This window comes from Phodopus roborovskii, unplaced genomic scaffold (assembly GCF_943737965.1).
Source record: "Phodopus roborovskii unplaced genomic scaffold, PHOROB, whole genome shotgun sequence".
Taxonomy (NCBI): domain Eukaryota; kingdom Metazoa; phylum Chordata; class Mammalia; order Rodentia; family Cricetidae; genus Phodopus; species Phodopus roborovskii.
In genome coordinates this window covers 3,266,531-3,293,364 of record NW_026126514.1, presented here as the reverse complement: position 1 = coordinate 3,293,364, position 26,834 = coordinate 3,266,531, and the positions used below count along the sequence as shown (strand labels likewise).

Below are 26,834 nucleotides of genomic sequence, written 5' to 3'. Positions count from 1 at the left end.
AAAAAACTATTGTTTTTTTACAGACCCATTAGAAAGTGTTGTAAGAATGACAGAGATATCAGAAAGGAGAACATAAGAAAAAGAAAAGGCAGAGAAGATCTCAAACCTTACCAGCATGTGTTTATCGTCTGTTTTTGGACCTCTGCAAGCATGCAAGAATTCTGGTCAGATCAGCCTCTCTGGGTGCCTCTTTGGGCCAGGTATATTCAACCTCCCTTATCCCTCCTTGCTCTGCAGAAGTTGAGCTCATTTCTGTGCCCATTTGGAGAGTTCCTCGAACATAGCTGAGCCACAGAGCTGATGCTGCCCAGGCCTGAGAACAGCAGGGGCTAAATCGTTTGTTTAACTCTCTGAACATAAACTTGGCAGGAGGGTAAGTTACCAAGCAACTGCATTTCTGACATAAAGCCTTTTAACAGCCTTTTCCATAGATTACTGAAAAGTTCCCAGAACAAATTCATTCCTAGTCTAGTAAAGCAAAAAGAAGGAAACAGAAGTAGCCAAGAAGGGGGCAAGGTGAAGAAAGCTGAAAGAGTAGAAGCAAGAAAAATAGGGACACACATAAATGGGGGCTCTTGGGTGAGGGGTGCAAGCATCCAGAGAGAGATCAGTGAAGGATGGAGCACACTAATCTCAGCATGGCGTTTGCTACAAGACCTCAGACTTCTGTACTTTTCATTTAGTGTGTAGAATAGAGTTTTTTCTCGCTTATAGTAATCCACACTCACCTCAGATATGTCTGTCACATGATCAAGAGAGCAGGAGGCTAGCTGGTGTGGCAGTTTCATGCAAATGGACAAGGAATAACTTGGAAAACTCAACATCCTGGACGACCACTCCTTCTTTCCCCCAGCTTTGTTTCTGTCATACATACCATGAAAATGCTGCTTGTGAAGAATTTTAAAATAACAATAAATCAATAACAACCCAGCTCATCTTTTTATTAACACCATAACTGAAACTTGAAAGCCCAGAATTTCTGGGATTTTAGCAAGTATGTCAGTCTCCAGTGGCTTTGAACATGGCCCCGCCTCCTCTCTTTCAATTTACTTCTTAAAACATTGTAGTCTACATGGGAGTCAATTCAGACAGCCTCCAGTTCCAATGTCAATCCTGACACTTGTGTGACTTGGCAACAGAGTCAGTTCTAGGGTCCTGACAGATTCAAAATCCTTCCTTCCTTAAGGCATCCAGAATGTTGTTTAAACAGTAGTTTGCAAACAACACAGAAGAACGCAGACAGGAGCTTGGTCAACTGTGTGTGGATACTTGGCATTTGAAGTTCACATTTAAAATTTAAAACTGTGATACGCAAGCTGTAAAGTGTAAATTTTGCTTGGCAAATGCAAAATTGTAGATTAAATGTGACATAGTTCACTGAATTTTAAAAGAAGATGTTACAATTGGAATTTCATCGTCATAAAGTGTTAATCATTTTTGTTGTCTGGTTTAAAGATGAATTAAGAGAACAATTGCCGTGACTGACTGACTATTCACATGATTATCACAGAGAATAATTGTAAGCAGGAGGAAGGTTTTAAAATGAACTGTTCTAAATCAGCAATGTGGTTCAGAGACCAAGAAGCCTGCCACCAAACCTGACAGTCTGAGCAATCCTTGGAACCCACAGTGGAATGAGGGAACTAAGACTGACAAATTGTCCATTGACCACATCCTCACTGCGGCATGTGCATCCCCACATACATACACATGTGTATGTGCGCACACACAACAAACAAATAAATAGCATTACTGAGCATGGGTATGGGTATGGGCATGAGCATGGGCATGGGTATGGGTTTGTGTATGGGCATGAATATGGGTATGTGTATGGGCATGGGTATGGGCATGGGCATGAGCATGGGCATGGGTATGGGGAGTCACTGCCTGTAGTGCCTTGGAACAGTCTCCTCTGGTTTGCGATGGAGCCTAGAGAAACACAGCCTGAACTGAAAAAGTAAAAAGGTGGGGGCAAGGCTCCCACCTCTACCTCCAGACAGCCTGGTCTGACATCCTCTAGCCTGGACCAAAGTCCACAGTTCCAGCTGAAATGCTCTCCACATTGTTCCTTCTTTCCCACTCTGTTCTAAATTATGGCAATGAAGTATAAGATAGAACAGACAAATTATTAGATACTGATTTATTGATTCCTTTAGTGACTTACCTCAACCATTGCTTGTACTGCCTATCTGCCAAGCATGGCTTCACTTGCTATCCAGAACAGAGTGACCGGAGAAATAGCTGAGACAATAGTTCATTGCCCTTAACAACCCGCTGATGGCCACATGTGCTTCAGAAACATCTTGCTTGCTTGCCTGACCCACCTTGTAGTTTTAAAATACAAAATGATAGCACAAACCAGACCCAGCATCCGAGCCTTTTAGGAGCTGTCCCACCTTCAGTTAGTCGGGATATCTCTCATCTGCTCTTACTGGTGTCAAAGTGTTTATTCCACAAAGATCCCACAGCAGCAATGGCGTTCCTTTCTCACCAGTTCAGCCCCAGGGGTTCAAAGGACCTGCCCTTAGCCCATGCAAGTCTCAGGATCCTTCAACACCCTTTACATTTCCCACATTTTCCACCATGTCTTTATAAATACTGCAGAGTGCAAATCTAAGAAGCTCCCAATTTTCTACACCAGCTATTTTTCCTGAGATCCTCTGTATACCATATATACATATAATCACACACACACACACACACACACACACACACACACACACACACACACACACATGTCCCCTTATGGTTCTTGAATCCAGTTTTCATCAAAACTCTTTATTAACCTAGCTCTCAAATGGAAAAATTCCCCCTCCCTTTCATGTCCATTCAAAGTCCACAGGCACTTTGTTTATGTGGAGTATCTAGTATTTGTTGCTGTTATGATCAACTACTTAAGGAAGTGTTGGGGCATAGGATGGGCATTTAAATAAATCTGCTGCATCACAGCCTTGAGAATCCACCCTTCCTTCTTAGATCCTTGCCAGTCCAGTCAGGAAAATAAAATCAGGAAAACTGCCTCGTTTAACATAGCCCCTTCCCTCTCCAAAGCCACGGGCAAAAAGTGGAGTTTCAAAGTCTGCCAGCCAAAGCACCTCTACAAACTAAATTTAGATGTTCTGAGGTTAATAAAAATCTTTGATCATATTTTAGAGGCTGAATCTCAAAGCTGATGGAAAGAATTAATCCCAGGCAGTATGAACTTCATTCTGCCCCAATCTCCTGCATGTAACTTCATCCTTCTCCATGGCAACTATTTCTTCAATGATAACTAAAACACTATATTAAAATTTTTAAATAAAGGGTATTTGTTATTAATGTTTCACAATGTAAGTCACATTCATTGACATTCAAAGGATCCCACTCCCCTGACCTTATATTTAAAATGACCTGAATATCTTCATAGTGTGAGAACTTGACCTGTTGCTGGCAAGCAAAGTCAACCAAGAAAACACAGAGAAGGAAATCACATAATCTTCTACAAACAATTTATCAGTCTGACCTGACCCTGAAGTGGTCTCACAAAAGAGAATTCAGTAGCAAATAGGATGCAGAAGATACAATTACCATGACTAATCTATTGATGAAATAACAAAAGCTATAGCAACAATAGCTAACATCCCATGCTCACAATGTGTGCTGGGCAGCGATAAGGGATTTTTATACATTGATTCATCTAATTCATTGATACATCTAATTATTAGAACAATGCTAAGAGTTAGATTCCTATTGCAATCCTTAGTTTATAAGTAAAGAAACTGGACTCAGAGTCTCAGCACTTTGCCCAAGGTTAAACAGCTACTAAGCAAGTGATAGAACCTGTTATAAAAGTACATACAGAGGCTCTGCATCTGCTTCTCCAACCACAAGGCCACTGCTGGAAATGGGGGGGTGGGGGTATAACATATTTAATGGTGTGCAATACAATCAACTTAAACATTGTGTATGAATTCCACTTAGTATCTGTGCCTCTCTCATGAATAACTTAACAGAACTGTAATATCCAAAGGAAACTCTTATTATAATATTTGTGAGGTCAGGACAGCAGCACCAACAACTTGGGAAGCTGTATTATCAGGAAGAAAAGTCAATTAATAAGCCATCTCGTTAATTCTGAGCATTTGGACTGGAACTAAGAATCCTTTATGACTCCGCTGACTCCACTCCTCACCTCAGAATAGAAAGACTTTGCATTCAATTTCAGGGACTTAAAGAAATCCTGATGCCTATCAAGATCAGCCTGATCTTACACAAGAAAACACTCTTCTGGGTAAAACTTTTGAGTCTACGGTGCTATATGCTTCATATACATTTGGAAAATTATTCAAATCAACTAATATTTATTGAACACCTGTTACATATTAAAAACCTCTGTGGAGAATTTGTAAAAATAGATTCTGTATCTTGATACATATTTGTCCCTGCCTTCAAAGATCTGCACGGACAAGCGTAGAAAATAAGGAATAGAGCAATGAGGAGTTGGCTCAGTGGGCACCGTGCTTGCCACCAAGCATGAGGACCTGAGTTCTAGTCCCTGGACCCATGTAAAAGCTGGATGTGAAAGCACACATCTGTAATCTCAGCGCTACCACAGAGAAATAGAGGTGACCAGGTAGAGGTGACCACAGGCTGTGGGGCCAGCTACTCAGCTAAGTAGAAAACAATAAAGGAAAGAAAAAGGCAGCAAGGTTGGACATCTACATGTCTTCTGATGCAGCTCCTATGCATGAACACACACATACAAAGAGGAGAGGCATCAACTTCTTCAGTTGGAAAAGAAACTATTACTTCTAGTGTGAGTTGGCAAGCAAGGTTTCAAAATAGAATTTAAAATTGGTCTAAATGGATGAATATGATTTAAAGGTGGTAAGAAGAGCAGTTTACATCAAGAAATGATAGAATCCTTCATTTTGACATTTACCTGAGCTTTAGAGCTTAAAATCTTAGCTCTAAGATTTTGTGTGAAGCTACAGAGAGATGTAGCAGTTTGTAAAGTACTTGCCTAAGGCATGCACAGGGTCCAATCCCAGCACTGAACAAATTAATATGGTGGCACATGCCTGTAATCCCAGCACTCGGAAGGAAGAGGCAAGAGGATTAGAAACTCAATGCTGTCACATACTACATGACGAGTTGGAGGCCAGTCTGGACTACAATGAAACAAAACTGTAAGTTAACTATTAAGAACCTTGCTCCCTGCCAGATAACAACATATATGCCACACCAGTACCAATCTGCTCACTTCAGCCCAGTGATCTGCAGGGACAATGTCTTGTAACCAGAAGGAAGTGCCCATCATCCCTCTCAGAAGCCAATATAACACCGTTGACCATGACAAGGATGGATACCTGTTGACAGAAATTGGCTTGAGGCCACATGGCCAGAGAATTCAACACATAGAAATTTATTTTGATTCCAAGGTGGCTTTGCATCTCCTTAGAATCCCGTGAACTTCTATCCTTTTTATTGAACTGACAACAGCCCATGATGTTCTGAATTAAAAAAGCTGAAAAAAATCTCTGTTCACTTCTCAGATTCCTTGTGGAGATGCTGAGCTGGTTTTTTTTTTTTTTTTGGGGGGGGGGTTCCTTGATGGCAGGTACCCTTTTCATTTTCCTTTAAATCCTGGTCACAATTCAAGATTTGGGATTTTTATATCATGCAGCCTTTTGACTCCTGTGGCAACACTTTCCAACAAAAACACAGCAGAGAAGGACAGTAAATATTTGAAATTCTAATAGAATCAATGTCAACTTGATTGGGAGATTCTGAAAATCAGAATTAAAATCTGAGGGGAGATAGATATATTAAGTTACTAATTAACTATGCTTTCCAAAAACAGCAATGTGTGACAATCGAATATGAGGAAGAAAACATCCAGGAAATCTGTCACCATGCATTCAACTAGAAATGTATTCTACTGCCTCACAGGAACAAATGAGATGCAGGGTTAGCACAGTTGTCTCCTTTCAAGAGATTCCAAATTTTGAAGTGCTACATCCTATTCCCAGGGACAAAGTGAGGCTGGGGGTAGAAGAGAAAAAAATGTTAATGAGAAATTAGAAGTTAAGAAAAAGAAAGAAGTGAAATAAACTTAAGTGTTATAGGTACCTACAGATTGGGACAGAATTGGAAACGAGATTGAATACACTAATGATGGCTATATCATTTAAAATATTTTGGTTTTAAATAACAGAAAGCCTTGATTCAAATTGTATATAATTTTTTTTCCAATTATGTAGTACCTCATACAATGAAATGACCAAATAGGGTGGAACCTAGCCAAAGAGCAGCTACTAGGACTCCAGTTCTACAGCCCCAAGGTTCTTTGGGCTTTGCTTTCATTCTCAGGATGAAGGCAGACTCCTGTGTGGTCCTAGAATCATGTTCCAACAAGAAATATCTAGAGGAAAGCCAGAACTACTTTCATCGTCTGTCCTCTTCAGGAGTTGAGGAACCCTTTGTTAGAAGCTCAGAGCGGACTTAACACTCATTTCTCTTCTGGCATATTTCTACCATCTGCTCATTCATAAACCAATCACAATGGAAGACCCAGTATTACCAAGATAGTTTCAGAATGTGGACCTCAGACCATCAGTGTGCACTGAGACTCACTGAATCTCCTGAGGTCATCAGCAATCTATGTTTTCACAAAATTTCCAGGAAATTCAGAAACACTTGAGTTTGTAGATTATAGGTATAAAGTAGAGTGGAATAGATTTTAGATTCTTTTTTGTTTGCTTTTTTGTTTGTTTCAACTGTAATTTATTTTGCAAGGTGGTATAACTAACTACAAGTTTAAACTATAACTTGGTAATTTTAGTTGGGCAGCAAGTTGCTGCAAATTACTTATTTAAACATGATCACTAGCCAATTCCAGATATGGAGCAAGGATCAGAAATACCCGACTGGCCAATAGGGTTAAGTGACTAAATGAATCGTGATCATTTCTCAGGGAACGTACACTGTAATTTCAATAGACAGCAATACAAGAATAGTTCTTCACACAGACTAGTTCCCATTTAAGTTAACTTTCTCTGGCCATCTCAACTGAGATAGATACATTCCTATAACTGGCTGAGCTTGAACCTTCTTTGCAAGCAGCTTTAGATGGGCAATGCACTTGGCAATGGTCTTCTTTTCCTGCTGTGCAGAAATGCTTCTTCACCCAGTCTAGCATGCATTCTTCCTCCTTTCAAGGAATTATGTCCTGTACAGAAATATGGTAGTTCAGGCAATTCTGTACCTCCTTATATGCTCTATGTAGCCCATCCCGGTAGGTGACTTCCAAGGCCAAGGCAACATTGTTCCTCTGAAAGTCAAAGACATAGTGGTGCTTCTGAACCAGAGCCTGCTGTGCCTTCTCCATCTCAGTTGCATCCTGGATTTGTTTGATGGATGATTGATTTACTTCTAGTTGGACAATTTTTTTTCCTCATTAAGTTTATCAAGAAATTCTCCAATAGAAGCACCATATTTCTTAATCACATAGACCATCAACCTTACTACTGATATGGTAGAGAACGTCTCTGGGGTAACACATATATTTCTTTGGACAGAAAATGTAAGCTAAGACCAGTTCCAAGCATGTAGGGTCCTGTTACACCAGTTTTAGGGTAAAGGAACTGGAAAAAAATTCTTCAGGGATCAACCCAAGGCTTACTTTTCCTCCATATTCAGGAAGAATATGCTCCCACTGTTAAGAGTCCCACAAGAAGACCAAGCTACACAACTGCCACATACATGCAGAGGGCATAGGTCAGTTCCACACAGGCTCCCTGGTTGTTTGTTCTGTCTCTGTAAGCTCCTATGAGCTACAGAGCCAGTTAATTCTGTGTGTGTGTGTGTGTGTGTGTGTGTGTGTGTGTGTGTTTTGTGGTGTTCTTGACCCCTCTTACTTCTACAATCCTTTTTCTCCCTCTTCTGCAGGATTCCCTAAGCTCTACCTAATGTTTGACTGAGGATCTGCATCAGCTTCCATCAGTTGCTGGATGCAGCCTCTATGATAACTCTTGGGCTATGCACCAAACTATGAGTATAGCAGAATATCACTAGGCATCACTGAATGAGACTAGTGGAATGTGGGGAGGTGCATATCAGGATTAGGTAAAAAACCTGGCCCAAGGGAATCTCCCAGAAACCTACAAGTGTGACCTAGCTAAGATTCCTAGCAATAGTGGATAGATAGTCTGAACTAGCCACCTGCAACCAGAGAAGACTTGAAGTGGAGGGAGTAGGAAACCAATACAGCCACATAACCTTTGACTTATAGTCAGACTGTCTTGCCTATGGGATGCACTGGGGAAAGGGTGGCCTAGAGATTGAGGGAGTGGCCAGTCAACTAGTCTAAAAGCCCTGGAACACCAGGAAACACAGAATTTCCCAGAGTTTCTGGGCAGAGTGACCCAGAAAACTAGAATAGAACTAAGCATGATTGGATGTAATAAAAAAAGTCAGACTGAGATTCCTAAATTGATCTAGGACCCTTGAGTCTACTCTCTTTAAGACTGGGTAGACTGGTAGCAAAATTCACTCACTGGAAGAAGCAGCAAGAACTATCTTTTAATTAGAGATGTCAGAGGGATTAGGGAGAACACACATGGGAAATCATAACACAAGCCTGCCTTTGTGGGTGTATGAGGCAGGGTCTAAGCCCCCTACACAGGCAGGCAAGTCAAGAACTTAACAAGAAGGATTCCTGGGTTTTACCACTGAAGTCCTGGCTGAGGAAAAGGGGGTATACCCTAGAAACACACATCACAACTCAGTCCCAACAGTAAACACACAACATCAGTGAGAAAACATGGGCTAGAAGGTCTAGGAAAGGCTGAGGTTTCTCCCATTAGTCTGAAGAGTAGCTTATATTGTTATTTAGACAGGGAGCCCCCAGAATCCCTGCCTTAGGTGGGGTGTGACTCCTACCACTAACAGGACACGAAGATTTAGCCTCATTCCTTGCTATAGATGGTAAGACAATGGGCAACTGCTAAGTGCTAAATGGTGTTGTTATTTTACAGTACAGGAAGAACATTCGATGTAATCTTTGTGAATGACCTTGCTTTGCAGAGCCTCTTCATGTTTTATCAACCAGCTTGATAGTTACATTTTATGCCACCTCACAACATATTCTAACATTTCTGAGCCTACCACACTACATTCAAGGTTTTGCTTACCTCCACAAGTCATCTCTATCAGACTTGAAGCTTTTTGCTATGACTCTGTCAAGAAGGGCTGTGTCCTTTAAATTCAGTTCTAATAACTTGTAGGTGTAAGATAGAAATGTAATGTACAAAGACTAACCACTAACCACTAACTTGCACCAAATCAAAATATGATTCCAGTATTGGAGAAGTGTCACTAAAAACAGCAAACAGTTTGGCAATTACTGAACCTGGAAATAGACCAGAGGACATGGTTTGGGTTGCCGGGAATCATAACGCTATGCCAACCACGGCCATCAACTTTGCCATCTCCATCTCAGTCCTTCCTGGCTAAGAGAACTGCCACTCCTTCAGGTTCCTCTGGGCATTTCCAGCAAACCTGATGACACTAGAAAGTCAAAGTGTAACTTTAAGGCCAAGAAGCCTTCACCTGACTTCACCTCAGTAAGAACTGACATCTGGTTTAAAGGGAGCTCGGGATGAGGGGCTGTGCTTTATGCTAGTTTCTGGCCAATGTGACAAAATACATGAAGAAAAAGCTCCCAAAGGAAAGATCTAGGCTCAGGGTTTCAGTGATTTCCATCCATGGTCAGCTGCACCGAGCTTTTCCTTCTGGGCCACCAACCAGTTCCCAAATCATGACACAGAGACTTCATATTAGTTTTAATGCTGAGCCTTACCTTAGCTCTTTTCTGGATAGTTTTTTTTTTAATTATTATTATTAACCTGTTTCTCTTTATCTACCTGTTGCCTCCGGTCTTTTTACTTTCCTTCTATATATCTTATTTTCACTGCTTGTCCTGTCTGCTGGCTGGAGGGCTGGCTGGCTTCTGGCCCCAGGCGTCTCTCTTGTTCTCTCCTCCTTCTCTCATTTATCCTTCCTTTTTTGAGCCTAGATTTCTCCTCCTATTTATTTCCTCTGCCTGCCAGCCCCACCTATCCTTTCTCCTGCCTAGCTATTGGCCATTCAGCTCTTTATTAGACCATCAGGTACCTTAGTCAGGCAAGGTGAAACAAAATGCAACACATCTTTACATAATTAAACAAGTGCCACATAAACAAAAGTAAACCATCTTTACATAGTTAAAGTATTATTCTGCAACATAAACAAAGTATGCATCTTTGCCTAGCAAAAAATAATATTCGGGCCGGAGCATCCCCAAGCTTTCCTTTTCTGACGCCATGTGGTGAGGAGCTGTGTTCAGAGTCTCAGCCATACAGTCTAAGGGTCTGCTTCAGTCTGTTCAGGTCTTTGGACTCAAGAAGAGGCCAGAGCCGTGGTGCACTGCAAACGGGAAAATGGGTTCATCAAGGTTAACCCACATCCCCTGGAGATGATCCAGCCATGCATGATGCAGTACAAGTTACTGGAGCCGGTTCTGCTGCTGGGCAAGGAGCAATTACTGGAGTGGATATCCGGGTCCGTGTGAAAGGTGGTGGTCATGTGGCCCAGATTTGTGCTATCCACAGTCCATTTCCAAAGCTCTGGTGGCTTATTACCAGAAATATGTGGATGAGGCCTCTAAGAAGGAGATCAAAGATATCCTCATCCAGTATGATCGGACTCTACTTATAGCTAATGCTCATCGCTGTGAGTCCAAAAAGTTTGGAGGTCCTGGAGACCGTGCTTGATACCAGAAATCCTACTGATGAGCCCATCTCCAGGATCAGGATTACCGTTGTAATAAACATCCTAAGGCTTTGAAAAAAAATATTCTACAACAGTTGGCTGGTTCCATTGCCTTCAGGTCTGTGGCAAAACTGACATGGCACAGCAAAAGGGCAAAGCGGACAGAAGCTGCTTTGACAGAAAGAGCGAAGGGAGGGACCGGGAACAAGATAACCTGTGAAGGCACATGCCAGTGACACTCCTTTCTCCACCAAGGCCCTGACTTCTGATATCCTATTTGGTGATGAGTTCATCAATAAATAAATCTACTGATGAAGTCAGTAGCCTCACACTCTATCATTTCTATTCCCTTATCAGCAGGGGACCAAATCTTCCACACAGCAGCTCTTACAGCCATGTCATAACACAACCCTGGCAGAGACTCCCTAGGCCAGAGAGAAGTCTTCACACTTGCTGACTCCTTGCATTTAGAGACAGCTCACTGTATCTGGGACTACAGTTTGCTGCTTGGAAAGAAAACATGAAAGTACTCATTGTCCATGGATATACATACCAATTATGTGTCTTTTTTAAGAAACAGCTATTTGTCTGAAAGCAAACTAGATAAAGGAGATGCTCTCTTCTGAAAAGTAGTAGCTTGTTGTTTACATAAGACGTGTGTGGTCACCTTGATTATAAATTTGGAACTGAGGAGGGAGAAAAGGGGGTCTTGAAGGCGAATTACATTGCCAAGCTGGTAAAGCACTGGCAGAGATTTGCTGTGTTCACTGTTTACTATAAAAAGCAGGAAGTGTGCACAATGACAGTTGCCCTATTCATAATTCTAAGACTCCAAAGAGGACTTCAGGGCTGCATTTTTCTTAACATAACCATTGCTGGAGTGTCTTAGCAATGAGGTAACTGTTATTTTTATAATTGTCATCCTGGACTAGGATTGCATACCTTTATTCTACCTTCCCTTACCTTAAAAATTTAACCACAGCACTGTCCACAGTGGCTTAACTGAGTGGCATTGGTCACACCTATGGTCAAGGATAGTAGCACAGTCATACCCCTCCCTCATGACTATATAGTTCATTCGGAAAGAAAATTAAAAGGCATCTTCATAGAGTCCCACCGTGTTCTCACCCTCTGTTCATGTTGCTGTGGATAAAATATCTTGAGGGAAAAAAAAAAAAAACAGTTTAAGGAAAGAAGGTTTACTTGGTTTCCAGGTCAAGCATGTAGTCCATCTTGGTGGCAAGCAAATGAGCCATCTGGTCATGTTGTTTCCACAGGGAACAATGAGTGCTTCTACCTAGCAAGTACCTTTTGTTTCATTCAGTCCAGGGCATCAACCCACGGAAGAGTGTTGCCCTGCGTGGGTTCTCTCAGTTAACCTGTCCCCGCTGAGCCATCTCTCAGGCCCTCTGAATTTTAACTTTCCACATTTCCTACAAAACAGTACGATAGTACGAAGTAGCCCAGTAAACTTTTCATCTAGCTTCCTCCGATGTTACTATCTCATGTATCCATGTTACAATTGCCCAAACCAGGAGATAAGTGTTGAAAACAGTACCCCAAGCTCCAGATTTATTCAGATCGGGTCATTGGTCCCTCTCCTGACCCTTTCCTGGCCCTTTAACATTCACTCAAGTCATATATTTAACACAGCCCCTTAGAAACTTTCTATCTTGGACTACTTTTATGGCATGTTATTTTAGATAATGATTTTCGATTTTGTTTTGTCTGGTGATTTCTTATTATTAATTTAAGGTTATTTTTGCAAAAACATCAAGAGAAGTATTAATGCATCTTTCTCAGGTAATATCAAAAGACATGCAAAGTCAAAATGCTTCATTATTGATAATGCTAAGTGATTTGTGTTTACTGGTTCTAGCATCCCTAATGATACTTATAATTATCACAGTATATCAAAATGATGATTTTCCTATTTCTATCATTTTTCTACATTTATTAATCTGCTTTAGGAAGATCTCATTTTCTCCATTTTTTTTTTTTTGACATTTTAACCCTATACACTCATGGATATTTATTTTATGGATTTTTACCCATTACTGCCATATTTAGTTTGTCAGTAAAACCTTTCAGTTTGGCTGGTGATATAGTACACATATAGTTCCTATGTTCTCTTTTACTAAAAATTTTATAATATATTTATGTGTACAGATGTTTGAACTCCAGGTATGTATTGAGGTTTAATAAGGATCAGGAGAAACAGGCCGAATAGATGTTTATTCAGGGAAATAACTTACAACATAGACAGATGAACACACCAGTAGGTTCCTGGTCCTAAGGATGCTCTGGATGTTCTCCTGTCCGTGCTGCAAGCAAGAGAGCTCCCAGAGCCCCTTCCTCAGACTTGGTTCCCCCAGGTAACATCTGCCCCTGTCCCCACCCCCAATGGGCGTGGTCTGTGCCACAGGTGTGGACACTATGGGTATGTCTGCATACCACTCCTGTGTTTGGTGCCCATGGAGGCCAGAAGAGGGAACAGATGGCTGTGAGTCACCATATGGGTTCTGGGAATTGAACCATGGACCTCTGGAAGAGCAGCCAGAGCTCTTAGCCTCTAAGCCAACTCTCCATTCCCATTCAATATCCTTTTGTTTGTTTGTTTAATTGTTTTGTTTTTTTCTTTTCTTTTTCTTTTTTCTATTTAAATTTGAAGCAAGTTGTTTTATATGACAATCCTAGTTCCCTCACCCTCTCCTTTCACTCCTACCAAACCCCAGCCTATCCCCTTTCTGCTCCCCAGGGAGGGTGAGCAACATATTATTGAAGAGAGATGGAGAGAGTGGGCAGCCTGTCTTGTTCCTGATTTTAGATAAATCACATTGAGTTTCTCTCCATTTGGTTTGATGTTAGCTGTTGGTTTGCTGCATATTGCTTTTTATTATGTGTAAGTATGTTCTTGTTATCCCTGATCTCTCCAAGACCTTTATCATGAAGGGGTGTTGGATTTTGCCAAAGGCTTTTTCAGCATCTAGTGAGATGTTCATGTGTTTTTTCTTTTTCAGTTCGTTTATATAGTGGATTGCATTGATGGATTTTTGTATATTGAACTGTCCCCTGCATCCCTGGAATGAGGCCTACTTGGTCATGGTGAATGATTTCTCTGATGTGTTCTTGGATTCAATTTGCCAGTATTTTATTGAATATTTTTGCATCAGTGTTCATGAGGGATATTAGTCTGTAGTTCTCTTTCTTAGTTTGTGTCTTTGTGTGGCTTGGGTACCAGGGTAATTTTAGCCTCATAAAAAGAGTTTGGCAATGGCCTCTCTATGGAACACTTTGAGGAGTATTGATATTAGCTGTCCTTTGAATTTCTAGTAGAATTCTGCACTGAAACCATCTGTCCCTAGGCTTTTTTTGGTTGGGAGACTTTTGATGACTGTTTCAATTTCGTTAGGGGTTATAGGTCTATTTAAACTGATTATTTTGTATTGATTTAATTTTGGTAAGTGATATCTATCCAAAAAGTTGTCCATTTCCATTAAATTTTCTAATTTTGTGAAGTACAGGTTTTCAAACAATGTCCTGAAGATCCCTGTATTTCCTTGGTGTCTGTTGTTTCATTTCTGATTTTGTTAACTTGAATGTTCTCTCTCTGTCTTTTGGTTAGTTAGGGTAATTGTTTGTCCATCTTTTTGATTTTTCTCTAAGAACCAACTTTTTGTTACATTGATTCTTCATATTGTTTTCCTAGTTTCTACCTTATTGATTTCAACTCTCAAATTGATTATTTCCTGGCATCTACTCCTCTGGGATAAGTTCACTTCTTTTTGCTCTAGACCTTTTCAATTATGCTGTTAATTCTCTAGTGTGACTATTCTCCAGTTTCTTCATGTGGGCACTTAAGGCTATGAATTTTCCTCTTAGCACTGCTTTGAAAGTGTCCCATAAGTTTGGGCATGTTGTGTCTTCATTCTCATTGAATTCTAAGAAGTCTTTAATTTCTTTATTTCTTCCTTGACCCAGGAATAGTGCAATTGTACATTATTCAATTTCCATGTCTTTGTAGGTTTTCTGTAATTTGTGTTGTTGTTTCATTATAACTGTAATGCATGGTGGCCTGATAAGATACAAGGGGTCATTCCAATTTTTTTGTACCTATTAAGGTTTACTATATTGCCAAGTATATGGTTGATTTTAGAGAAGGTCCCATGTGGCGCTGAGAAGGCATATCCTTTTGTGTTTGGAGGGAATGTCCTATAAATGTTTGTTAAACCCAATTGGGTTCCTTTGTTTCTTTTTTAAGCTTCTGTCTGGTGGACCTGTCTAGTGTTAAGAGTGGGGTGTTGTGTGTGAGGTTTTATGTGTGATTTGAGTTTTAGTAATTTTGGGGTTTTTGTTTTTTGTTTTTTTTACAAATGTGGGTGCCTTTGTATTTGGGGCATAGATGTTCAGAATTGAGACTTCATCTTGATGGATTTCTCATGTGATCAATAAGAAATTACCTTCTTTGTCTCCTATGATTGATTTTAGCTTAAAGTCTAATTTGTTAGATAATAAGTATTGCTACACCTGCTTGTTTCTTGGGTCCATTTAATTGGAAAGTCTTTTCCCAACCCTTAACTCTGAGGTCACATCTGTCTTTGAAGTTGAGGCATGTTTCTTGTATGCAGCAGAAGAATGAATTGTCTTCATATTCATTCCGTTATCCTGTGTCTTTATATAGGCGAGTTAAGACCATTAATATTAAGGGATTGTTAATTCTTGTTTGTTTTGGATTTGGTGGTGATGGTGGTATTGTGTGTGGATTTCCTCCATTTTTCTTTTGGCTGTTTGTAAAGTGGGATTATCTATTGCCTATGTTTTTGTGAGTATAGTTAATTTCCTTGGACTGGAGTTTTCCTTCCAGAACTTTTTGTAGGGCTAGATTAGTTGATGTGTATTGTTTAAGTCTGGTTTTGTCATGGAGTATCTTGGTTTTCCATCAATAGTGATTGAAAGCTTTGCTGGGTATAGTAAGTAGTCTGTGCTGGCTTCCGTGATCTCTTACTGTTGGCAGAGTATCTATCCAGGACCTTCTGGCCTTCAGAGTTTCCATGGAGAAGTTAGGTATAATTCTGATAGGTTTGCCTTTATATGTTACTTGGCCTTTTTCCTTTGCTGCTCTTAATATTCTTTCTTTATTCTATATGTTTGGTGTTTTGATTATTATGTGGCAAGGGGACTTTCTTTTGTGATCCACTCTATTTAGTGTTCTCTATGCTTCTTGTACTTTCAAAACATGCAAGTGACAGTAGGAAAGAGGGGGAGGAAGAAAAGGAAAATAGAAGGACAGCAAGATAGAAATAACTGATAATGGCTGCTGGGTTTCATTGATTCCAGGCCTCTTTGGTGGTCAGAACTAGGAATGTGTGCACGGGCGTATCTATTTTGTTGTTTGCCTATCTCTACATATGGAAGCTATAAGTTCACATTGATCTCTGCTGTTCTGTTTTGTTACAGGAGCCCCTAACTGCCTCATTTCTCTGTTGAGAATCTTAGTTGTTTTGTTAAAACAAAATTTACTCCTGGCCGACCTGGAACTCTCTATACAGCCAGACTGGCCTTGACCTCACAGAAATACACCTGCTTCTGAGTCTGCCTCCTGAAAGCTAGGATTGAAGGTGTGCATCACCAAGATGGTTTTTATTACCTGTAATACATTTACTTACTTAATCTAGAATCTACAGAAAGTCATTTCAAAATTGCTAACCAACACATCTTCAAAAACAAGTTGTCATTTTAAATAATATTACTTCCATGATGACCTGTATGTCTTCAGTCTGTAATATATAATCAATACTAGAAACAATTCTAAACTTTCCCAGGATCATTTCTACTTCCTCAACTTATTAATTATCATTATGTTGTTCAGGTATAATGGACTCACTTTTTGCTATTTATGTCCATTTGAGATTTCTCCTCATCCTAAATTTTTTAAGTAAAACATTGCATGCATGGCTCTAGAAGTCACACTACATAAAAAAAATGTTCAGAGAGTCCCAGTCCCCTTCTTCTCTTCCCACTGCCCGCCCCCCATATACCAATCTCATTCATCCTGCTCCATGCATCTGCATTCTGATAATGTGTACTTGCTCATTTGCATATCTTTTTTTACATGAAAGACACCCAATACTACAGTCATTTACACTTTAAAAAACAAGAACTGTGGGGCACCATATTAGTACAGAGAGATTATAGTTTAAGTCTTTTGATTGGGAGAAGAAATTTTCTTTAGAAAGCTAAAGGAAAAGTATATTGCAGTTTATTCAAATTCTAGATTATTTCAACTAATAATTCCCAGGGAAAAAAGTGTTTCTTAAAATGTCAGTGCCACAGATAAGGTGACAGGGTTTTTCCTTTTTGTGTGATGAATGTCAAACTGCTGAAAAACAAATAAGAGAAAAGGTAAGAGTATGAAATATATATATATATATACATATATATATATATATGTAACAACTGAATATTTAAAATAAACTGTAATTCAAGTATAAGGCAAGAAAGCAAATTTTACGTGTAAGATTTGGCAGAGGTGGGAAATGGCTACATGGTAAAGTTAATCCCTGCTGATGTGATGCTGAACCTCACACCTCACTATAAAGAGAAGGAATGTGTTTTCAATTGCAAACATTCTTTTGCACTCTCCAAGGGTTGAAAATTCCATTTTTAAATCATAGGTTATACTACTCATGACCTTAAGAAAATGACTAGAAAGGAAGGACTGTTTCAAGGATTGTTAAGATTGGACCCACAGCAAATAAGCTGTACCGATATATCCACTGTTTGAATTGCTGTGGAGTGATCAGATGAAGGGAGTCCCCTTCCAATAGCCTTGATGTGCACAGAGGAGCTGGGGAATTCGGTACTGTCACCTCCATGCAGAGCTGAGGAGAAAATGCTGGGCCTTTCCCTCACTAATGATCCAGTCTCCCTAGAAACAAATGCCAGTAAATACCTGATTTATCAGCCTTGTGTGAAAACAAGTAGCATATCCAAGCAGGAATGGAGGGGATAGCACACACTGAGTGCCAGTCAGTACTACTAAGCCAAGCTGTGGGTCTCTCCAAACCACCTAGCCCATGCAGCAATATTTCACTTTAAGGAATGAGATGACTGCTTAGAAAAGTACTCTAGTTCCCTGTGTGGAACTAGAGCTTATTAAACAGCACCAGGTGGACTTAGGTTCACATAGAATTCTGAGACTCGTATCCATGTCTTTCATGGGTCTACAACTTTGCTGTCATCACCTGTGGCCCTCTCTGACATTCTCATGGCACTCTGTTTCCCCCATCATTTCTTCACACCACACTAGCAAGAAAACCTATACATTTCACACCCCCTCAAATGCCTCCAGTTTGCTTTCTCCCAGGTGGGGCCCCACTGGCACTGGATTGTGCCACAGTGAAATTCCAGACTAGTTTAAAGGCTTAGATATCTCCTGTCACATATGCCAGCATGTCCCTGCTTCTCCTTAGCAAGTGCTCACACTAAAGCCAGGCCTTGCATGATAGCATCCCAAGTCTCCTTAGTTCACCTGCTTGTTCTCAGACCTTACCACCTAGTCTTGTGAATGTAAGAAAAGCATCCTAAGTCTTGTCTTGGCTCGTGCTTTATTTCTTTTTATTTGCTTTTATTTTTCATTTTATCTCATTTTTGAAGCAGAGTCTCATGTAGCCCAGGCTATCTTTGAACTCATCATATAGCCTTGAGCTCCTGTTCCTACCTCTACCTCCCAAGGGCAGGGATTTTAGGCTGTACTCCCACACCTGGTCTGTGAAGTGCTAAGATGTCAAACTCAGCATTTTGTGGATGTTAGGCAAGCACTCTACCAACTGAGAGCTATATCCCCAATCTTTTGGGGCTGTATTTTCTATAGAAACTAAATATTCTTTTTTTTTTAGCTCAATAGTATGTAAGATTTGCTAGCAATGTTTCATTAGAGTTTTTGAAGACATTTACATAGGCATCATTCTATTTTTGTTTGAGATCAACTGAAAAAAGTGACCAGAAAATGCACATGCTGCATGATATACATAACCTGCCCAAGTATCCAAGTCTCTCATTGGAGTGGTCCATTTGTTATAAGCAATGAGCCTACATTTTCACATCATTAGACCAAGTTCATAGTTCACACTGCACTTCACTCTTGTGTTGTACATTCAGCCAGCATTGCATTATTAAGCAACTTGTTTTAATCCCATAAAAGTTCTCTGTGCACCATCTATCACTTCAACCTTGCATGCCTCTCCCACCAATAGTCCTTTTACTATCACCATAGCAGTGCCTTTGCTTTGTGATTTGATTGGAATTGTACTGCATAGAACCTTTTCTGACTGGCTTCTGTTACGTTCTAATGTATATGTAACATTCTACGTGCCACTTTATGGCTGGAGATCTTCATTCTTTTTAACACTGAATAATATTCTTTGGTCTGGATGTATAATGGCTTACTCATCCATTCATCCACTGAAGGACATCGTGGTTGTTTCTAAGTTTGGGCAATTAAGGATAAAGCGAATATAAATATGTATGTGGTTTTATATGGAAAAAAGCTTTCACTCTCCCAATGTAAGAGTCAAAGATGGCTACTGCTGAATCATCTGATAAGAGTATGTTTAGCGGGCTGGAAAGATGGCTCAGCCATTAAAAAGGCTAGGCTCGCAACCAAAAATATAAGAGCATGTTTAGCTTACTAAAAAGCGAAGAAACTCTCCTCCAAAAGGGTGGGAATATTGATCATTCTAACTGGAAATGAGTAGCCATCCCTGTTGTTGCATCTCCTCATCAGCATAGAGTTTCAGATTTTGTTCATTCTAGTATTATGCTGTTTCTTAACCACTATACACGTGGAATACCCCTTCTTTGAATTGCTTGCTTCATATTTTGGATTTTTAAATTGTTAAGCATTTGTACATATACAGTGAGTTATACAGGTAACAGTCTCATTTGTTTCTTACATAACTATGGGGGTTAATCAACTAGATTGGATTCAGAATCTCATGAAAACATGCTTCTGGGGACATCAGTGAAGTTATTTAATTAACGAGTGAAGACACGCCCTAAATATAGACACTAGCATCCCCTAAGCTGGGGTCCCCACACTAGACTGAATGAAAGGGGGACAGTAAGCCCAAGCACTGCTGTCACTTCTCTGTGTTTCCTGGGTGTGTACACAATGTCACCAACTGCTCTATGTTCCTGCCACTGTGCCTTCCTCCCAACATGGGCTGCATCCTTCTACCCTTAAATCAATTGTTGCTAACTATTTGGTCGCAGCAGTAAGAAATGTAAGTAAAAACAATACCTTCAGCACATAGCCTCAAAGTAATTTAAATAGTAATTTTGTGCAGATGTGTTTTGGCTGCAACCTGTCACATACTTTAGATGTGGAATTTTCTTCTTGTTGTTGTGGAATATTTGAGCAAACTGTGTGAAGATGTGTCACTATTTTACTTTGCTTGCCTAAGATACCTAATTGGTTTAACGAAGAGCAAAATGGCCAAGAGCTAGGCAGGAGATATTAGATGGGACTTATACAAAGAGAGAAGAAGTCGGGATGAATATAGGCTCATACAGGATTCGCCAGTCAGGCATGGAGAGAGTTGGACATACAGAATGGAGAATGTCTTTGAAAAATAAATTTGGTTTTAGGCAAACAAAAGCTAAGAACAATTATTATCAGCAACAGTACTGTAGAGAAGAGTTTAAAGGAAGTTTAAGCAAAAGATAAATCATACACGACAGAAATGTAGATCTACGGAAGACATGAAAGGCATCAAAAATGAAATTATGTGGAATACAGTTGTTCCTCAGTATTCATGAAGAAACGGTTACAGCATCTCTCCCCAGATACAAAATACCATGGATTCTCAAGTCTCTTCAGTGGAATAGTGTTGTCTTTGTATGCATCTTTGTGTATGTGTGTAATTTTTTTTTTAACTTTCAAAAAAGGTAGGGTATGTTCACACGAGTAAAGTTCCCTATGGAGGCTAGAAGAGGCTGTCAGATCCCCTGGAAGTAGAGTTACAGTTAGCTATGAACTGCCCAGTGTGGTTGCTGGAAACTAAACCCAGATCCTGTGGAAGAGCATTACATGTTCTTACCTCTGAACCATCTCCCTTGTTCCCCTCCTGTATAACTGAAATAATGTAAATGCTATAATAAATAGTCACTATACTGTGTTTGACAAATAATATCAGGAAAAATAGTCTGTATATGTTTAATATGCATGTTTCCCCCAAATATTCCAACATAAAATTAGTTGACAGTATAAATAATAAATCTGTAAACAATGTAAGTCTACTACTGTAAATATATAAAAACTTTGTCATTGAAATGTCTCTAGGAGAACACTGACTACTTAAAAAGCAATATTACTATATTTTGAGATCTATAACATAAAAATGAAACATAAGAAAAATAACACAGACTAAGAAAAACTTATTTCAAATTTGATTTTTACATTATATTTCAATATTATATAAATTGTTTGAATACAAAGTATGATGTGTGTATATTTCTATATTATATTATATAAATTTAATATGAAGATGATAGGCATGCGTTTTGTAAATTTTAGAGCAAAAAGTGGCATAGTAATCATAGAAGAGCTAAAGTGGATAAAAAAAAATTAGTACTCACTGCTACATAATACATAAATGCTAAACAGTCTACTCAAAAGGAGTTAGAGAGATAAAACAATAGTAGTTAGAACAAATAGAAAACTTGGGAAATTAAACCTAATCTTATTAAATATAAAGTAAGTAAGCATTACAATTAAAGGCAAATATTTTCTCAGTTAGAAAATAAGACCCAACTACATGCTGAAGAAACTCACTTTAAATACAAAGACATAGATAGGTTGAAAGAATCACTATATAAGAATAAAAATAGTAGAAGTTGTCACCTTCCTTTCAGATTTCTAAATTTAAAAGAAATAATTTCAATTTCAAGTAAAAGAGACTATAATATAAAATGTACAGTATTAATATATTTATATAAATATTATATCTATGTACATCTGTATAATATCCATGAGCATATTACATTTTCTGTCTGACATCTTGGTAAATTTTCCTTTATGGATCATCCTTTTAGCTTCCTGTGTGTAAGCTGCTACCCTGCCATAGACTGGCCCACCTTTCACTTGTCTGCACACACCTGGCAGGCAGCACTGGAAAGCCCATGCAATCAGTTTCAAGCATCCCATCACATGCTGGGCAGCGTCTTCTCCAGCACCTGCACCATGAAGATGTCTCATACTCCTCGGCTTTCTGTTTCTTCCCCCTCCAGACAACTTAAAACGCTAATTCCAGCTGTGTCTGTTTATCATTCTCTTAGTCACAAGAGGTGATACCACTGTTTTCCCATTGCAGGATAATGACCAACAGTTTATTCCTGGAAGTAAACATTCTCTTTTCTAACTCGATTCCTTTCTGAAGGCTAAGAAAACAACCTATTCCATCCCGTGCTTCCCAAACCTCTGTACCTTAGCTTTGTTCCCACTTTAAAACAAACGAGCTGTATTCCCCTTTGCCTCAGAGTTAGTTCCAATCACTCTTGGTTCTCCAAAGTTTCTCCACTACTGTCAGTTTCTGGCATATCTGATGTATATGAATGTGTGCCTGGAGTACAATAGAAAACGACAAAATACAAGTGAGAGGAACTGTGTGGTCCCTGCTCTGTCTCTCAATAGCTGATAATCTCTGGTGATGTCACTCAGCAAAAAGGGATGTCAGTTTGTGTTTATGAAGAAAAGAAAGGCTATTTTGTTTATTTTATTCTATTTGTTTAAAGAGGTTAAAGAGATCTTTCCCAGCTCTCATGCTACTATCCTAGAGACAGTTCCTCATCTTTAATGTTAATCTGAAAAATAGCCAAATCTCCCTTTATGATGTATCTGGGGAAAACAAAAAAACAGCAAAGTTATTTCGAACTTTAAAAATGTCATTGAAATGTGTTATCTCATTTTCAGGGACACTACTGAACAATAGGCTATTCTCAGATCACAGATGAGCATACCCCAGGAGAAGGCAAAGTGTCTTCCCCCTACTTTCAGGTATTCTCTTTATCTTATTCCCCTCTTCTTTCTGCCACTCTGCTCCCCATCTCCTGCCCCTTATCCTCTGCTCACGCCTCTGTTTCTTTCTACCTCTCCTGTCTTCTCTCTCCCCACTTCCCAAATTCAAAGGTGTCACAGGGAAAGCATCACAGCTGACTCTCCGAAAGCTAGGAAAACTGCTCCACTGTGTTTGAAATAAGATCTGTGATAAGCCACTTGTACACAGGCACTAGTCCATTCTGCATTAGCACACCCAGAAAACGGTTGAAAAGTTCTTCCCAGTCCCAAGCGGCTCCCATCAAATTCACATGAGTACCCACTAGTACTCTGCTACTGCTGCAGATAGACTCATTGGTCTCTGGAGTGAGTCTTTAGGCCAGAACCCACTGAGAGGTTACTCTCTCCCCTGAGAAAGCCTGCAGACTATGGTATTTGAATGAGAATTACCCCTGTAGGCTCATATATTTGAATGCTTGGTCTCCAGTTGGTGGAACTGTTTGGGAAGGATTAGGAGGTGTGGCCTTGTTGGAGGAGGTGTGCTAATGGGTTCTGAGATTTCAAAAGCCCCCAGCAGGCCCAGTCTCTCCCATCTCCTGCCCGCAGATCAGGATGAAAGCTCTCATCCTTCTCTAGTGCCAGGCCTGCCCACCACTCTCCCTGCCATGATCGTCATGGAGTAAGCTCCTGGAATTGTAAATAAGCCCCCTGTTCAATGCTTTCTTCTAGAAGTTGCCTTGATCATAGTGTCTCTTCTCAGCAATATATCAGTGACCATAGTCAGTGCTTAGGTCCCTGGCTCCAGAGAAGTCTTGCTCTAGAAGAACAAAAAAAGCTCTTAATAGACCTGGTTCCACATGTGCATAGACACACATAGGAACAGAGATAATTAAAAGGTAAAAGTTTGTGACCTTACAGCTATTGCTTCTTACTATAGCTTTTCCTGGTCCAAACTAAAATCCTGGCTTGCAATGGAAGTGGGAACATGAACTCTAATGCTGAAAATGAAAAGCTGAAGACTCAAGACCAAGACACTAAAGAAAATATGAATATTTAAGAGCAGAGTTTCTTTGGACAAGAAGTCCTGTAATGTTCTGCAGCCTCTGGCACTTTAGGAACCATGTCTTACTGTATAGTAACAGTCAGGCCCAAGAGCTACTGCACACTACCAGTGTAGGTTTCCAGGCCTTAACCAGTACCCCCATACCTAGCCAGAAGGAAGGACATGTTCCCACAATGGGCCTGGAGCTAATTGTATTTTCAGCCAGTTTTGAGGTTATAAGTTTGGGAACCAGAGATCTTTACACTCAGAAACAGCATCAATAAACCCTGTACAGAGAGGTGAATCTCTTGCAGGGGTAAAACCACCAGTTTCTCAAAAACATGCGTTTGCCTTGAAGCACAAGGAAGATGGCCTGAAAAGGTTCAAACAAGGTGAAGGCGATGAGTGCACATCCCAAGGCTATCTAGGCCTCTGTAAAGCCACAGAGGTTAAGCCCAAGATATCCAAGTATCCCAACAGCAAGCTACACTGACTCACTTTCATTATCCTCCCCAGGCATGGAAGAGGATTCGCCACTTCACGGACAAAGGTCACAGGCTCTGTCAACCAAGGGCTAAGGCCTTGACAGAGGCTGAGGCTGTTGCACCTACCTGACCCCAGCAAAGCAAACCCTGTCTCACAGAAGCTGAAGTGAAATAGGAAGATGAGGATAGGGCCAATGGAAGGCAGGGTAGAAGCATATAACAGATTAAATTATAACTAGGAGAGGTAAATCCTGGTGTCTTGTAGATATGATTAAAATCAGATGCATCATGGGAAAGGACAAACACAGCAAGCAAAGGCATATATAAACCAGGCCTGTCAAATCAAAACAGAGAACCACCCACACTATGCTGTGCCTCTTAGCAACTGTCCTGACTTTTTTTTTTTTTTTTTTTTTCTGTTGCTTTGATAAAATACAGAGCGAAGCCACTTGGAGAGGAAAGGGTTTGATTTTGCTTAAAAGCTACAGTCCACAGAGGGAAACTAAGGCATGAACCTGAGACAGGAACTGAATTGAAGGCTGTGGAGGAACCTGGTTTGCTCTACCGGCATACAAGCTAATCCAATGAAGACATCTGGTCAGCTGAGGTTCCCTCTTCCCAAGGGACTCTAGTTTATGTCACTTTGATAAAAGCTAACCGTCACATCACCTGAACTCTTTCTTCCCTTGAATTCCATGAAAGAAAGCCCTAAGTATCCGGGGCCTGGCAGTATCCTCACTAAAGTGGCCAGCAGTCACTCTTAACCGTGTATTTCTGGCCTGTGGTTTCCCCTGGGCTTTCAAAAAGTTTCCTTGCCACTTTTTAAATCTATGTGAATCTTTAATTCCTTGAGCAAGAGGCCAAGAACCTGGAGATGCTCAACCCAGACAGTGACCTCAGGTAACAACCTGGTACCTAAACATGGATGCTTCTTATGTTTCAGTTAAATTAAACAATTTTTTTTGGGGGGGGGATTTGAAAGTTTGGACCAAAAATGATAATCTTGGTGAATTAAGAACTGCCATAAAATCAACATGGTCAGAAGAAAGAGGGGAGGAGTCTCTTTATGACCTTTGACCCGGACTCTGTTTCACAGCTTGAATCAGTTGGTGTTCAAATAAATGTGCTTTCGTTTTTCTTTTTCTTTTACCCTCCCCTCCCCCAGAATTAGAGGTTACTCTTTTAATATTGTTAAAGAAGCCATAGTAACATTTTTCAATTTGGGGATTGTTACAGCCCCTCTCCCTTCAAAATAAATGTTTTCAATCCAAACGATGGTTGCTGCCGTAGTTCCACACACAGAGAAAAATGGTTTCCTAGGCCCACCTTTCTTTGCAGGATGCCATGAAGACTTCGGGGAATGTCAAGTGAAGTCAGGGAAGACCAGAGCAGCTCCATGACACATGAGACAGGGAGAGTGACAGCTAGAGCTACTTGCTGGGCCAAATCCACTGCCTGTTGTCAGTGCTGCCAGTCAGATCAAAGACTGGGTATTCATAAAACTCCCATTAACTTTACAGGCCATCATTACAGTAACCGAGATCAGTTTTTACAATGGTAGGTTTCACTGTAAGCATCGTCCACATTTCTTCATTCATCCTAACCTTCCCCGTTCCCACGCGTAACGAGCCAGACATGTTTGCAGAGCTTAGGCTTTCTTGGCACTTTGTCAGTGACAATCGGGCTCCCTGAAACCAGAGCAAGCAACAATAAATGCACTTTGTTCTCCCTCCTTCAGGAAGCTCACTGAAAGGTGGTGCTGGATTACCACAAAACCTGCCAAACCAGCTCCCATCGAAAGAGTTCATCAGAGACATTGTAAGAGCTCAAGGAATGGTGCCCTAGGCCAGGAAACTGAGGTTCTTTGCTGTATATTTTCAACTTAAATGAATCATCTCACACATTTAAAATGCAGTGGAAGTCTGATGTCATATTCATCACCAAACTTTATGACTCGATGATTCCTGAGCAGCTAGTACAGGCTACCCTTTGCTCCTCACCTTCTGTCGTTAAATCACAGTCACAAACCATGAGCAATAAAGTTAGGATTTCCAGATTTTACTCTCTAGTCTCTCATGAAAATTCGCCTTGTTGGAAAAAGAAAAAATCCCAAATTCTTTGCAAACACAAAACTTAGAGCCTTACCCTGGAGGTTGCACACATCACTCCGGGGTGATGAGAACTAGCCTAGTAGAGAAAGCAGGGCTTTCCCTTACTCAAATATTCCTCTTGGGCCTATAACCTGCTTTCGCAAATTAATAGATTATGTTCCTTCCTACTATTCCCAAAACCTAAGTCTGCAGGCAGGAGGCATTAAATTCTGAATTCTAGCACTGAGCATATTGGGAGGATCTGGATCGGGAACCAGCCTTTAACAGCCCATTTCTGGTGACTTACAATAGACAAAGGTTAAGAGAAAGAGAGAGAGAGAGAGAGAGAGAGAGAGAGAGAGAGAGAGAGA

The 26,834-nt window shown here is 40.2% G+C and overlaps 1 protein-coding gene and 2 pseudogenes across 1 annotated transcript in view; 1 reads left to right on the top strand and 2 right to left on the bottom strand.

Moving 5' to 3' along the window:
- Akap6 (A-kinase anchoring protein 6) overlaps positions 1-26,834 on the bottom strand; it is a 418,711-nt gene that overhangs the window by 347,700 nt on the left and 44,177 nt on the right. The window lies entirely within an intron of this gene.
- On the bottom strand, positions 7,012-9,413 carry LOC127230727 (ATP synthase F(0) complex subunit B1, mitochondrial-like; annotated as a pseudogene).
- LOC127230726 (40S ribosomal protein S16-like) lies at positions 9,442-10,811 on the top strand (annotated as a pseudogene).